General features: G+C 46.2%; 1 pseudogene; it reads left to right on the top strand.

The window, feature by feature from the left end:
• The first annotated feature begins 175 nt into the window (after positions 1 to 175).
• Positions 176 to 13,372, top strand: LOC144893985 (uncharacterized; annotated as a pseudogene).
• Positions 13,373 to 15,193: the final 1,821 nt, after the last annotated feature.

Genomic DNA, 15,193 nt, shown 5'->3' with positions numbered 1-15,193 from the left:
TAGGTGTGTTCAGGCGGCTGATCGACCAATGGGTGCACACTTCAAAAATCGACCCCCCCCCCCACGATCTGCAGTAGCAACGCGAAGTTCTTGAAGATCTGCGACATGTTGGAAGTGAAACATGTGCGATTTATTTATTTATTTTGAATCTCTCGATGTGAGTTCCTAATGGACAATGGAGTCGGTGAGAGATCTGGGAGGCCTCGGTCTCATCCCGGCCTGGCTGAAGATCCAGGGTCTATCAGAGGAGTCTCTCCGAGCTCTGGTTACGGAGATGGGGATCGAGATCTTCGGGGCTCTCTGTGCCCGAGCCGAGCCCGCTCCGGTGAGGGTTCAACTCTGTGCTTTGGCCACACGAAAGTTCACCTTCACCATGTACGCGGAGCTCTGTCGCTGCATGGAGCCGTGCCGTGCGGGGCGAGGATCGGGATGGACCGTCGCCCTGGAGACGGGACGACCGACTGGAGACATGCGCATCAAGGTAGAAGAATCGGACTCGTTTGTGCCTGAAGATGCCAGAAGAGACCTGGACGATGGTGAGTTGTAACAATTATGGACATTTTGTGATAAACTTTATTTAAAACCGTCATATATATATAAACCTACATTTGGAAAGTCCATTCTGAGGTTGCAAAAGTCCTGATGTCCTGATTCACCACCCACACTAGAGTCCCTGTATGTATAGAGTCCCGACGTGGCAGGTCCGAAAGATTCTGATCACATGGGCCGTGTCGGCCATTTTGTTTACAGCGACGTGTGTCGGTCGTTTCCGAGGAAGTAATGAATATCACATGATTGCACTGTGATCTGGTGGCACAATATGAAAAAAAAACATCAACATGGGTGAAAGATCTTTTTCTTGATGGCCAAATAACATTTAAATGAAGGAGGTCTATTTCATTGTTATGCTTTTACTCCTTACTAGGGGGTCCCCGTTGGTCCATTGGACCAAATTTTTTTATTGGTCTTCACCTTCGGGGAGCATACCTGCCTGCCGGACTTGGAGGGGGGGGGGGGGGGGGGGAGGTCTTTTGGCTCCTCGAGGCCTTTTTTTTTTGTGTACAAGATCGAGGCTCGTGTAAGAGCTGACATTAATCACATAAAAACAAACTGACAAAAAAAAAACTAATGATCAAGGGAGCGGGAGACAAGATGGGGAGAGAGAGGCAAACACACAAGTACAACAGCAGAGAACAGGGGCATCAGGAGATCTGTGGAAGGGAGAGGTCTTGGGAGGAGGAGGCATGGGAAAGGGGGTGGGGAGGGGGAGGGGAAGAGGTATAAAACACATGGAGACTGCTCGGACTTCAAGGAAAGAAATCGGTATTTCAAAAAAGTGGATCTGGGGTGAATTAACGGGGGTAGAAAAGATCAAGGTTTTGGATGGGGGATGATGGTGGATTATTATAAGAGATGGTGGTGAACAGCTGTTTTAAAGACCTGGAGGGAGGAGTAGGATTGAAGAGAGTGAGGGAGTTTCTTCCAGAGGTGGGAGAAAAGGGGAATGAAAGAGTGAAGGTGAGCAGAGAGCCTTGATTTTGGCAGTTTCACCATAAGAGGGTTGCTGGCAGATCTTGTGCGTCCTGCAGGAATATTTCGTGGACAGAGCACAGACAGACCTGGGGGACCTAGGCTAGAGAGGAGTCGGTAGAAGACAGAAAGACCACCAACCTGCCTGTGGTGAGCGAGTGAAAGGCCCTTGGAGTTGGCTTCATCGCGGGAGATTCCAATGATTCTGAAAGCTTTGGTTTCAACAGCGTGAAGACGAGCTAGGTGTGAGCCAGGAGCACCAGCCCAGAGGCGAGAACAGTATTCCATTGCGCTGTGGATGAAAGCCTTGTATGTGGTGAGGAGCTCAGGGGTGCCAAGGGAGGACTTCGCATGACGGAGGATGCCCAGTCGGCGACTGGCTTTGGAGGCCAGCTTGGAAATGTGGTTTTCCCAAGAAAGATCATGGCAGATAGGTTGACCCAAAAGCTTGAGCGACAGAACTTCTTGGAGAGGATTGTTGAGAAAGTATATGGGAGGGTTGTCCAGTCTATCTTTTCGGAGAGACATAGAAAGAGTGTGAGATTTGTGAGGATTGAAAGACATGTTCCACTTGTTTGACCAGTCTGTGATTTTGTCCAGGTCTTCAGAGAGTGAGGAGGCTGCAGACTGCCGATCTGAGGGAAGAGGAATTGGAGCGGCAGAGAGTGGAGTCATCAGCAAAGAGATAGAGAGGATTTTCCAGAGAGTCGGAGAGATCATTGATAAAGACCAGAAAAAGCACAGGGCCCAGAACACTGCCTTGGGGAACTCCAGCCTGAACAGGAAGGGGAGATGAGAGAAATCCATTCAGGGCCACACGTTGTCTGCGACCAGAGAGGAAGTCCGCAAGCCATGCATGGAGATTTCTATGGATACCATACCACTCAGCTCCATACAGCCTCCAACTGCAGTTTGTTTGTGGCAATGTTCCCATGGATGGGTTTTTTAATCTCTGCAAGGTTCTTCTTTATTATTCCCGTTGCCCCAATTATCACTGGTGCAATTTTGGCGTTCATCAGCTTCCAGGATCTTTTCACTTCATTCTTGAGGTCCTGATATTTGGTGATTTTCTTGATTTCTGCATTATTTCGACCAAACTCACTGGTTACTGAAACCTCAATTAGCATTGCTGTCTTTTCCTTTTTGTTCCTGAGTGCTACGTCCAGTCGCAGTGCTTTTTTTCCGATCTTCACCACAGATGGTAACATCAGGTCACACATGAGCATGACGTTATTATTTTCAATGATTGCTTTTGGATCATGCTTTCATGAGTTTTCTGAAACAGGGAGATTGAATTTTTTGCAGATGTGCCGGTGGATATCTCCACGTACTTTGTTGTGCCTTTGTGTGCACAGCTGTTCTGACATGAGGTTTTTACATCAGCATCGGAAGTGGCTTGTGCTTTGTGTTTCTGCCTTACAGAACCTACACTTGTCCCATTGGCTCAGTCCTGTCTTCTCTAAGCAATTTGTGCAGTGTCCTTGGTTTTGGGCATCTAATAGATAAAAGGAGCCTGTTTTCGGTGTGCCTGCTTCTGTGCGTGCGTTCAGTCCAGCCTTCGATAACGTCTTCAATTATCTTACCCATCTTCCCATTCTTGGTACTCTGAATCCTGTGGTGAGGCAGTTGCTTTAAAACAACTTGCATTTTCCTCCTGGAAAGCAAATCCAACTGAAGACAACCTCCGATCATGCCACAAAGCTCGCAATAAGTGTGTCTCTTCTGTGGAGAGCCAGAAACAACACCTGTCCAATCTTAAGAATGAGCTTTCAAACTTGTCTCCCTCCTCCAAAACCTGATGGTGACATGTCAGGACTTGCACCTTCTGCCCTCTCCGTGCTTTGTCTCCCTCAGCTTTCTGCAAGATACACCCTGTCCACCAGCAACCCTCTCCAAGTGAAAATGCCAAAATCCAGAACCAATACTCACCTCCACTCTTTTATTCCTCTTTTTCCCACCTGTGGAACCACCTGCTATTCTCTCCTCAATGCCATCCTTCCTTCCATATCTTTAAGACAGCTGTTCACCACTATCTCAAGTCATCACCCATCTAAAATCATGATCTTTTCTACACCTGATGAACCACTCTACCCCTCCATAAAATGTTGCTAATGTATCCATCTTCTCCACCATTTGCATTGTCCTTCAGCCCCCGTTTGTTCGTCTGTCTATTTTCTCCCTCCGCCCTGCTGTTCGCGTTTCCACTTTTCTCCTGCTGTTCCTTTTGTTATGTTGTGTCCTGATTTGTTCTGCGTCAATGCACTTCCATGAGCCAAAACCATGCAGAGTAAAAAAATCCTCGCTTTACCCCATTCAAACAATTCCCCCACATTTGTGGATTTGACAGTGGTGTCGGCAAGATGGGCAGAATAGTCTTTCATTGCATTTCGTTGCCTGTGTACCTGTATAGTATATGTTAATTTGTGATGATTTGGAGAGTGACAGGTTCAACCCAGTACATTCTGGGACAAAACACTTCTTAATGGCAGGACTCGGTGGGCTCTAGAATTACAGAATGTCAACTTATTGCAGATTATTTAGAGAGCGTTTATGTTCATTATTGAACTTGATATGTTCTCAACATACAATTTGGCGTCGGGAGGTTAAGCTTCCATTCAGTGTAAACTAGGCGCTGACATTTTTAAACATTGACGAATGCTCTTCGCAGGAGAACAGAAGAAGCCCATCAAGAAGTTCACCTGCACCTCGTGCTCTCACAGCTTCACCAGAAAGGCAGATTTGAAGAGGCACAAGGAGAGGAACCGACAAGTTCCCAATGATGAAGAGTTCAAATGCACTGAATATTCTTGTTCAATGCAAAATAAAAGCATGTTCGTGAGTCATTTTGAGATTCACACAAGAAAGAAACAGTACACCTGTAAGGTGTGCCAAAAGAGATTCAGTTCTTCAACAACAACTCAGAGGCACGTGAAAATTCACACAGGCGAGCGCCCGTATACATGCAATGTTTGTGGTAAGGGGTTCACTCGATCAACGCACTGTCGGGCTCACGAGCGGATTCACACGAGAGAGCATCCGTATACATGCAATGTTTGTGGTAAGGGGTTCACTCGGTCAACGCACTGTCGGACTCACGAGCGGATTCACACAGGCGAGCACCCGTATACATGCAATGTTTGTGGTAAAGGGTTCATTTGTTCATCGGACTGTCAGATTCACAAGCGAATTCACACCGGAGAGCGCCCGTATACATGCAATGTTTGTGGTAAGGGGTTCACTCGATCAACGCACTGTCGGACTCACGAGCGGATTCACACAGGCGAGCGCCCTTATACATGCAATGTTTGTGGTAAGGGGTTCCTTTGGGCATCGGACTGTCAGATTCACAAGCGAATTCATACCGGAGAGCGCCCTTATACATGCAATGTTTGTGGTAAGGGGTTCACTCGATCAACGCACTGTCGGACTCACGAGCGGATTCACACAGGCGAGCACCCGTATACATGCAATGTTTGTGGTAAAGGGTTTATTTGTTCATCGGACTGTCAGATTCACAAGCGAATTCACACCGGAGAGCGCCCGTATACATGCAATGTTTGTGGGAAGGGGTTCACTCGATCAACGAACTGTCGGACTCACGAGCGGATTCACACAGGCGAGCGCCCTTATACATGCAATGTTTGTGGTAAGGGGTTCATTTTGGCATCAGAGTGTCAGATTCACAAGCGAATTCACACCGGAGAGCGCCCTTATACATGCAATGTTTGTGGTAAAGGGTTCATTCGATCAACGCACTGTCGGACTCACGAGCGGATTCACACAGGAGAGCGCCCCTATACATGCAATGTTTGTGGTAAAGGGTTCACTCGATCAACGCACTGTCGGACTCACGAGCGGATTCACACGAGATAGCGTCCGTACATGTGTCCGGTTTGTGCAGAGACTTTCTCAAATGTAAGGTCTTTGAGGAATCATTTAAGGTGCCACAAAGGAGAGCAGTTAACTTTTTGAGATATTCTATTCACAGATGAAAAGACAGACTAACCACATTAAAAGCTTGGTTACCTGTCTCTCGTGGGCTGCCAAGGTGGCCTCGCCATACGCACACTCGCCTTTGAGTTGTCTTTTATCAATAAGATACATTTTAACGACCTCCTATATGTATCCTATGTAGTTCAGTGATTCTGTATTGATACTCAAGCATCCTAAATTCAATATTTACAAGTCAGGAGACGCCGATGGTTCATGAGCGAGTGGTATTCAATGACAAAGGACGGACTATAACCGAAACAGGCCCAGACAGGCCAGGCCCGGAAATGTCAAAACGAAGGTTACTGACCTTGAAATGAGAAAGAAAATCTATATATATAAAACACAGTTTGTGTGTGTGTGTGTGTGTGTGTGTGTGTGTGTGTGTGTGTGTGTGTGTGTGTAATGTTACCGATAGACTCCTAAACGGAGAGGCTCACATACTTGATATTTGGCACAGACATGGCCATTGAGCCTGGTAAGAACATGGTTGATTTCATAATATTTTTAAACCATATTTTTACCTCAGCGCATATCAGCGAGGAATATTATGCACGGATTCTGACTGGTCGCAGAGCAGCGCGCTGATTCGCTCAGAGCGATCACGTGATGTTCCTTGCCGCCATTAACTCAGTTACGCGTTCGCACGTATTTCAGAGCGAAAAGCAATTGCCTTTTTTCGCATTTCAGCGACGAACATTGCCATTCACACCACATAGGTTTTTTCCCCTTTCATCTTTAGATCCATATTTTTTGCCATAACGTGGCGCATTATGGCTCTCTCGAGCTCGAGTTAGCCAATCACCTGGGAGCATGAGGCCACGTTGGCCACGCCCATGACACGACGCAGAGTTGCAATCGATCGCTCAGAGCGATCACGTGATGTTCCTTGCCGCGCGACTATATATATATCACTCAGATCCATCACAATCGACCACCACCTCCTCCTGCAATACTAAATATCACTCAGATCCCTCACAATCGACCACCACCTCCTCCTACAATACTAAATATCACTCAGATCCCTCACAATCGACCACCACCCCCTCCTACAATACTATATATCACTCAGATCCCTCACAATCGACCACCACCCCCTCCTGCAATACTATATATCACTCAGATCCCTCGGAATCGACCACCACCTCTTCCTACAATACTATATATATCACTCAGATCCCTCACAATCGACCACCACCTCCTCCTACAATACTATATATATCACTCAGATTCCTCACAATCGACCACCACCTCCTCCTTCAATACTATTGTTACGGACGCGGTTAAAGATGTTATTTTACCGTGCGGTGGTGTTGCCGCGACCGAACAGTTATTCCCCGACTAGAACCCGATTCCACCCAAACGTTGGCCGTATCGCACCGCGGCTGCCCAATATGGAAAACTCTAAAGCGACCGAATGCAAAGAGGAAAACGAAGGCAAAGAAAGGTTTGGAAATACTACTAAATTTATTTACTATGCACACACATAAGCAAAAAGACAGCAGTCACGTTTATTTACAAGCACATGAGACGCAGGTGACACAGTGAAAATGCTAGCTTATACAGACTTATTGTTACTACCCAGGGACAAGACAAAAGACAGACTACGAGCACACTTACACGGGGAATGATGATAGGACTGGCGGGAGATGGATGGCTGGCGGGATAGGGAGGTCCAACTGGTCCTGCCCCAATCGACTTGTTGGGCAGCCGCCGCCCCTTCGCGGCCCTGCTCCAAACTGCCGTCCAGGCCTCACGCTGCTGTGGCTGCAGTTGCGGTGGCTCCAGCTGCCGTAAAATGCAGTTGCGGTGGCTCCAGCTGCAGTAAAATGCAGTTGCGGTGGCTCGATCTGCAGCTCAACTCTGGACTTCTCTCGCAGTTTCGGTGGCTCGATCTGCAGTTCAACTCTGGACTTCTCTCACAGTTTCGGTAAAAGCTCATCATCTCCTCTTGGAAACGCCCTGCCGTGGGTTATATAGGCCCCACCCCTCAACCTTCGCGAACCTCCTCGATGTTTCTTTCCACACCCTCTCCAAGTCCAACCCCTTGTTCGTGGTTGGTTGAGTGGGGCTGACTCACTCCTCCCCTCTATGACGAGGTGGGGACCCGCCTTTCTTCCCCAACCCTGCCTCGTGGTCAATGGCGGATGAAGAGAAAACCGCCCAAAATGCAGTTGGCAATGCGAATGGCAATTGACGAAAAGGGGGAATGGAAGTTTTGGGAGTGGGAATGAAGGGAATCTATCTCTTTCACTGGTGCAATGGAGTATTTCAATTAATGGGAGACACAGCCTTACCCTAAAACACATAATAAGATATAACTGTTGAACAGGGGTATTCTATGATTAGCTGTGGTGTGGATGCTTTATGGACTAATTATGGGATGCCCTTTGACCTTTACACAGCTCCGGAGGCAGGAGGCGCAGAATAATAATAACAATAATAATAATACACACAATCAAAAAAATACAGTCCTCATATCCGCAACACTATATATCACTCAGATCCCTCACAATCGACCAGCACCTCCTCCTACAATGCTATATATCACTCAGATCCCTTGGAATCGACCACCACTTCCTCCTACAATACTATATATCACTCAGATCCCTTGGAATCGACCACCACCTCCTCCTACAATACTATATATCACTCAGATCCCTTGGAATCGACCACCACCTCCTCCTACAATACTATATATATCACTCAGATCCCTCACAATCGACCACCACCTCCTCCTAGAATACTAAATATCACTCAGATCCCTCACAATCGACCACCACCTCCTCCTACAATACTATATATCACTCAGATCCCTTGGAATCGACCACCACCTCCTCCTACAATACTATATATCACTCAGATCCCTTGGAATCGACCACCACCCCCTCTTGCAATACTATATATCACTCAGATCCCTCAGAATCGACCACCACCTCCTCCTACAACACTAAATATCACTCAGATCCCTCACAATCGACCACCACCCCCTCCTACAATACTATATATATATATATATATATCACTCAGATCCCTCACAATCGACCACCACCCCTCCTACAATACTGTAAAAAAATCAATCAGATCCCTCACAATCGACCACCCCGCCCCCCCCCCCTACAATACTGTATATGTCAATCAGATCCCTCACAATCGACCACCACCCCCTCCTACAATACTGTATATATCACTCAGATCCCTCACAATCGACCACCACCCCCTCCTGCAATCTATATATATAAAACACAGTTTGTGTGTGTGTGTGTGTAATGTTACCGATAGATTCCGAAACGAAGAGGCTCACGTGCTTGATATTTGGCATCGACATGGCCATTGAGCCTGGAACAAACATGGCCGAGACCATATTTGACGAGATCCATATTTTTTATTCATATTTACCTCAGCGCATTTCAGCGAAGTACCCGCTAATCTCAGCCGGTGCCAGAGCAGCTCGCTGAGTCGCTCAGAGCGATCACGTGATGTTCCATCCCGTCACACGTTTGCACGTAATTCAGGGCGAAAAGTGATTGTGTTTTTTCACCTTTATGCGATCGTGTTTTGTGTCGTTTTTGTGCGATATGAATTAAATTTTAATTCATATTTCGTGTTTACGAATTCGAATACGAAGGATTTCCCCTTTCGATTTCGAATACGAATCGAATACGAGCTTGAGTCTAGAGGGCGAATGTACGGGTTGGGAAAGTACGGGTCTCCCTTCCCCCGCCCAGCAACGCCGGTACTGGAGGGCGTGGGTCACAGGATCGGTGAGTCTCCAAAATCCGCTTCGTGCTCTTGCGAAGATGCAGGTCGATGTCGCGATTGTTGTGCTGCTCTCCGACCATGAGAACTGCAACGTCATTGTTGACTGGCCCTCCCCTTCCCTCCCCCTTCCCCCTCCCCCATCCGTCCTCCCCCTCCCTTCCCCCTCCGTCCTCCGCCTCCCTCCCCCCTCCACCCTACCCCCTCCCCTTCTCCCCTCCCCCTCCCTTTTCCCCTCTCCCCTCCCCCTTCCCCCCTCCCATCCCCCTCCTCCCCCTTCCCCCTCCCCCTCCCCCCTCCCCACCCCCCTCACCCTCCTATCCCTCACCCTCCCCCCTCCCCTCCCCCTCCCCCTCCCCCTCCCATCCCATCCCTCACCCTCCCCCCTCTTCTCCCCTCTCCCCTCCCCCTCTTCTCCACCTCTCCCCCTCCCCCTCCCCCTCTTCTCCCCTCACCCCCCTTTTCTCCCCTCCCCCCCATTCCCCTCCTCTCCCCTCCCCCCTCCCCCGCCCGGCAATGCCGGGTACTTCTGCTAGTAATGTATAATCAGTTATGAGGTTTGTTTTAGCCCCACAATACTGAAAATTCGGTGAAAAATGACAAAAAAAAAAATGAAAAATGAAAAATCGAGCTCCATGGGGCTAGACACATGACATTGGCCTCACGAAATATCGAAACCCTTGTCATATTCCACCAAACCCCTCGGAGAAGATGTAGCTTGAACTCGATTACCCCCGAAAAAGACGTCTTTTCTGGGCGTGGCTCCGCCAAAAATGGGCACATACGCCCACTCTCGGCAGGACACAACTCGATCATGATATCAACCTCCCACCCAAGTTTCATCAAGATTGGATGACATCATCGGGTAGTTATGCTGCGGACAGACAGACCCATACACATGACGAATATAGTGGTCACTTGATAACTCGTGAACCAAAAAGTTTACGGCACATTTTAGCAATTTTTCTTCTTAAATGTTGATTGCTCCACTCACGGAGTATATAGTCCTCATCGAGGCTGGCGTAAAATAAAACTGCATTGAGAGAAAAGTGAAGAGAGAACAGTCGTAGAGTTTTTGAGGAAGTAAAAAATCAGATTTTTAAAAAGGGGAACGTCATAAGTGTTTGGAACGGCATGAGAAGGTAAAGATTTCCAGAGTTTGGCAGTGGAGAGGAAGAAACGAGCATCATAACGGCCCACCCTTGAGTTGCCAATGGCCACACAATAATCATGAGATGTAGTGGCTTGTCAAATATTTTGTGGTCTCACTAATGGCGGAGGTACACAAGCAGCAAGTTCTTGGGAGCAGAAACTGAAGTAATATCTGTCGAAAAGAGAAAGAAAGCTAACTTTGTGGCGTAATTTGAGCGGGTGGAGTTTTGATGTCAGATTGGGAGAGTTGATAAATCAGATTACTTTGGATTCAATTCTGTCCAGTAAGTATATGGAGCTAGACCCTCCTCAGATGTGAGAGCAGTACTCTGTACAAGGACGAATCAATCCTTTATATTGTTGAAGAACAGGTTTATGCACATAAACAAGCCATGAACACTTGTCAATATTTTGAATAACACTGGGAAAATACTCATTTGGTTACAACAGAAATACATTATATATAAAACTCACAGCACAGGATCCGGGTCGAAATGAGAATTCTTCACTGATTGAGCGAACTTAGCTCAATTTATATCATTTTGAACAACAGGAGAATGATGATTGGGTCTTCAAAGTCGGAGGGGGTAGGGGGGAGGAGATTCTGATGAGGGATTAGGGAGGGGTAGATTTGGGGGACAGAGATCGCTGATTAGGAAGCAAGAAGTAGGGAGGGAGCAGATTGGGGGCCGAGGATGTTTGATAGCCATTAGCTTCTCAGCGGGTAACTTGATTACAGAGAAGTTCTGTTCTTTGTTTCAAAAAGTCTATTCCCTACTTAGTATTTACACAAGACTGCACATGAAAGATATGTATATTGTTGATGATCTCACCGTCGGCCCTTTTCCCCTTACCAAGGGGGGATTAATCCCCTTGTCTGTGACTGACCGACGTGAGTCCTGAAGCTGCCCAGCTCCTTCCAGAGACGCAGGTGAGCAAACTCGTTCGAGACCGCGGACAAGATGTTATTTTGCCGAGCGGATTAGCGGCCCGCGGCCCGAACCATTAGCAGTCACTAACCCGATTCTGAAACGTTGGCCAAATCGTGCCACAGGTATTCAATGGGGGAAATCACAAAGACGAACGGATGTGAAGAAAAGGCAAAGTAAGGAGGAACAGGGATTTATTACTATTATTTACAAGACCAAAATAACCAAGGAGAAGGAAAGATACGAAAATAAAGGCAGAAAGGAAAAGAAGACACAGTGCAATGCTACTTATACAAGCTTACTTATACCCAGACAACACAAAGGACAGACGACAGTCAGTCTTACACAGGGAATGAAGCAGGAATGAATGGCAGGAGGTGGATGGCTGGACGGATGAGAAGGCGGGATCACAGGGCGGGAAGGATGCGGGTCCGGTTGGTGTGAGCTCGAGGTGAGCAGCCACCGACCCTCCTCGAGCGGCTTCGCACGGCGGCTTTGCTTCATGGCGGCGGGTCGAACCGCCGTTAAAGCTCAAACCTGCGGTGGTTAAAGCTGCGGGGACTCAAAGCGCGGTGGATTCAAAGCTGCTCATCTGAAGTCCCTTTCTCATCTGACGTCCCTCGGTCATCTGACGTCCCTCGCTCATCTGACTCTCCAGTCCTTCCGCACCCCCTTTTATGAGGCGCGTCGCGATCAAGCCGCCGGCCTCTCAGAAACACCCATTGGTGAGCTCGCCTCGGCCTTGATTGGTCGCGAGGGCTCACCGATCCCGCCCCTCGAGGAGGCGTTGGCAAAGCCACGCCTTGTTCCTGGCGCTTTGCTGACTCCTCCCACCTTCTGCTCCGAGATGACCTCATGTGCAATGGAGTCTTGGGGTGAAGGTGATGCAAATAACCCCACCCAAAGTTACTGGCACTTTAAAGAGGCCATGGGGGTGTCGGGGAGATCTATCTTATGTCATTCGATGCAATGCAGAGTCAACTAATGGGAAACAGAGCCTTAAACTAACATAGAATAAGAAATAACTATTTAGAAGGGTATGTGGTTTTCTCCGTGCATGCGATTGATTAAGGGGACGACCTTTGATCTTTACACTTGATGGAGGTATTTACAAGAAATCACATATACACAGGGTGATATTTACAACAGGATTCTCAAATCCGCAACAATATCTTTCCATCACAAGGCAACGTTTGAGACTGCCAGAGTTTCAGTTATACTCTTGAATTCCTAAGTTTGTAATACATAGAAATACACACATCTCAATAATATAATTACTCCTTTTCTACAAGATCATTATGAACTAGAGCATAGTATTATTAAGATTCATCAAAGAACTAAACTATTTCTATCTCATTGTCATTACAATACATTTTATTAATTAAGTGGGTCAGGACAAGTTTGAATTTGAATGCCTGCGATAACTCGCCTACTCCTGTCTTGTAGAGGTCTTCATAATTCTACAATCCCTCATTTTTTGTTTTTGTTTAAATTAAACAATTAATTGAAACAACAATTTACAAGGTACTCAAATTACAAAATTTGGATGTTCAATTTGCATACACCATCCACACGAGAAGATCTGGTCGTTCATAGGCGTTTTCTTGTTCGTTGATCCATCCGTTGTTGACAGTTCCATTTATTGTATTCAAGTGAGTCACTGTTGACCACACGGCTATATGACGTTATTTGCAATGACTGATAGATGTTGTGCCAGCAGAAAACATACCACACGCTGTTCCATCAGATGTGCATTGCTTTAACATCAGTTAGCAGCACAAGTATCTCTGCAAACAAACTTTACCTCATACACATGCACAAATTTCCCAGTTCAAAAGAAAGGTTATCACCATTATTTCCTTTATCCGTTTCAGCATTATCTGGGCGACCCTGTCAGCATGATTCGATGTTCAAAACCTGCAACATTTGATCATTATGATTCCAGGATGTTTTACTGCAAAGAGAATGCTGGAATTCTGTTTGAGAAAGAGACCGATCACTTGTGCGGTTGAAAATCAAGTGTGGACCATCTCCTTTGGCGTCATGGTAGCACCTGCACTATTGTGCGTAGAAGGTGGGCAAGATCATAAAATGACCCTGCTCCGTAAGGAGCATCATTGCCACTCTTGCAGTGAGTCTTAGTAGACCTTGACAAAGGCTGTCAACCAGTTGCAGTTGATCTGCTTTTTCACACAACGTGAGTGGGCAGAGGGTGCAGATGTGATGTTGCTTGATCATCCAGATGATGCCAGGTGTGGGCCTGAGATGAAAGGTGCATCGATGGAGACGTTAGGACCATCGTGCCCAAGTGGTCCGTAGCCCATACCAGAAACACCCAACAGAGTCATGGAGGTCCAGTGTAGAAAAGACAAGGCCATCCACTTAAAACTCCACACTCGTCAACAGTCAAAGGCAGGACTTGGTTCCCTGGTCGTCAATGGAGTAATGACATCCAGCCCAAGCATCCAGTTGGAGTAGAAATGCCCTTGACTGTTGACATTAATTCCCATTTGGCCGCTGCATCAATGTGTCTTCCAGGCACCGAACTGAAGCAGGTGGCCGCTCTTAGCTCATGCATAACAGTGTGGTTCAGACGAATGGTCACATGAGTTCCCCGTGGTGATGGTGAACATCATTTCTCGAAATCTTCCAAAGGATGGTACCTTTGCCATGCTTTGGAGGGAGGTGTATGCCAAATTAACCCCTTCTATCCAGATTTACTGCTCGTAGCTCTTCCCAAAGCAGTTACCACTTCATTTCTTTAAGTGCCAGCTGGTCTCTTCACCCAGCCATATCTGAGTCTGCTCTCCACACACTCTGAATCGGATAGAGTGAGTACACCTCATCATTAAGTGACCATGCTCTAACTGATCATGTTTATCTAATTACAGCTCCTTATTCAACAGTTTTCTGTTTTCCTTTGAAACATTCAAAGATTATATTTTCATATATATCACAAAGACATGAGCTCCAACATCAGATGTATATTTATAATGACAAAACACCAGATGTGTTTAACCTATGATATCTCCAACAATTCAGATATCTCTAACCTTGTGATTCATTAATTGACAATTTAAAATTATTTAAAATTATGTGGTCCTCGTAATACAAATCAATGAGGAATGTAATCACTATCTTACCTTCTATATCAACAATTTTCCTTTTATTATGACCAAACAGGTATAAAATTAGTCCTTCATTTATCTCACAAATGCTTAACTCGTGCATTTAAAATAATTAATTAATAATGGTTAAAATCACAAACAGGAATACCTGGCTCCAATCAGCGATGCATAATGTATTCATTATTTATCATAGATATTCCCCACTTTTTTCTTTTTTCTTTTTTTTTCTACTTAGGGGTTAATCAACAGTTTCGACAATAGTGTTTGATTTTTTAAAAAATGGTGCCTGAAGTTACATCAGTTTTCCTGGTTTCAAACTTTGATGATATTAGTTCACTGGCCTTATAAGACCGACAATACACAACATCCTTTTATCTTATCATTCTGAATCTGCACCGTCCATCTGTATCATTATTTGATTCAGTTGTATCATCTCTTTATCGAAGTCACCATAGAGGTCTTCCTCATCTGCGTTCACATTTAGTTCTTCTCCAAGCACCATTTCATGGTTCGTTATTTTGTTTAAACACAGTCACCAAAGCTTTTAAGCAAGCGACCATGTCAGTGTTTGTATTATTTACATCAGGATTATTGCTTTCTCAATTTTCAATTCTGATCATGTGCTTGTCAAAGTGGACATCTCTCTGACCATTCTCAGAGAGCCTCCTCAGCGTCGATGAGTCTGGCATTTCACTCAGGCCAACT

This window comes from Myxine glutinosa, chromosome 1 (assembly GCF_964187855.1).
Source record: "Myxine glutinosa chromosome 1, kmMyxGlut1.1, whole genome shotgun sequence".
Classification (NCBI taxonomy): domain Eukaryota; kingdom Metazoa; phylum Chordata; class Myxini; order Myxiniformes; family Myxinidae; genus Myxine; species Myxine glutinosa.
The sequence above is the reverse complement of the archived record's forward strand: the minus strand, read 5'-3'. Positions and strand labels throughout refer to the sequence as shown.